Source organism: Echinops telfairi, unplaced genomic scaffold, assembly GCF_000313985.2.
Source record: "Echinops telfairi isolate 266 unplaced genomic scaffold, ASM31398v2 ScPeMD7_7409;HRSCAF=8447, whole genome shotgun sequence".
NCBI lineage: Eukaryota > Metazoa > Chordata > Mammalia > Afrosoricida > Tenrecidae > Echinops > Echinops telfairi.
This window is the reverse complement of record NW_022111309.1, coordinates 17,441,065-17,441,970: the sequence shown is the minus strand read 5'-3', so window position 1 is coordinate 17,441,970 and position 906 is coordinate 17,441,065.

Sequence of the window (906 nt, the reverse complement as noted above, 5' to 3'; positions counted from 1 at the left end):
GGAACCTTGGGGTTCCAGCCCACCCTGGAGCAGGGAGTCAGCCAGGCTCCTGAGAACAGTGGAGGGAGGACCTAGTTGGCTGGAGTGAGGACCGGACAAGCCTATTCTTCACCCCTACCCCCCACCCCGGCAGCTGGCAGAGCCAGCCAGGCCCCAGGATCTGAATCTCCTTTGGAATCAGACACTGGGCTCTGTTTCCCATGCAGGCTCATGCCAGCACCCACCCTCTGAGCCAGAGAGAAGGCCCCTTTCTTTTCCACTGGCCAACATCAAGGATCCCAAAGAGCCTCAATGGCAAGAGGGACGGACCTTTATGCAGAGAGCCAAGGCTGCCCCCACCTCTGCTTGGGAACTCGGAGCTGGAAAGGGAAGTGTGTCCAATCGCTTCCCTTCCCCTTTGTGAATTGGGCTGGTACCCCACCCCACCCCCCTTCCCAGTCATCAGCAGGCTGTGTGAGCATTGGAGACCCCACACAGGGCTCATCCTGTTGGTCTGGAACAGGATTTGCATTTTGCAATGATGTTTGCTTCCAGCTGCATGCAGCGGGGTGGGGGTGGGGGGTTGCCAATCAGACCTACTGTACCCACTTTGAAGGCAGTGAAACTGAGACCCAGAGAGGCGACTGCCTAACTCAAGCTCACCACCTGCGGGCAGGAACACTGATCCGGTATCTGGACCTCCATTGAAGCCTTAAGTCCCTTGTGGTTCTCAGGTCACTTTCTCTAAGGACTCCTGGCCATAGCTCGGTGTCAGGACTGGGCCTGAGTCTTTCTCTGGAAGCCTGGGCCACTGCTGGGGTGGTTTGTTGTCTAGCCCAGCCTGCTTTGGGGTCCATGGATGAGCAATTGAGGGCCAACTGAAATCTTTGCAAGGCCTGGGAGTCCCTGAGAAAGGTTGCCTCCAAG